Raw genomic sequence first — 253 nt, 5'->3', positions numbered from 1 at the left:
GCCCCATCCCTGGAGGTGTTCAAGGCCAGGCTGGATGGGGCTTTGAGCAACCTGGTCTGGTGGGAGGTGTCCCTGCCCAGGGCAGGGGGGGTGGAACTGGATGATCTTTAAGGTCCTTTCCAACCCAAACCATTCTATGACCCTAACATGGCCGTGAACCTGGTCTGGTGGGAGGTGTCCCTGCCCAGGGCAGGGGGGTTGGAACTACATGATCTTTAAGGTCCCTTCCAACCCAAACCATTCTGACACTAAC

The sequence above is a fragment of the Calidris pugnax genome, unplaced genomic scaffold (genome assembly GCF_001431845.1).
Source record: "Calidris pugnax isolate Ruff unplaced genomic scaffold, ASM143184v1 scaffold14, whole genome shotgun sequence".
In the NCBI taxonomy this organism is placed as follows: Eukaryota; Metazoa; Chordata; class Aves; order Charadriiformes; family Scolopacidae; genus Calidris; species Calidris pugnax.
Note: the sequence above shows the minus strand (reverse complement) of the source record.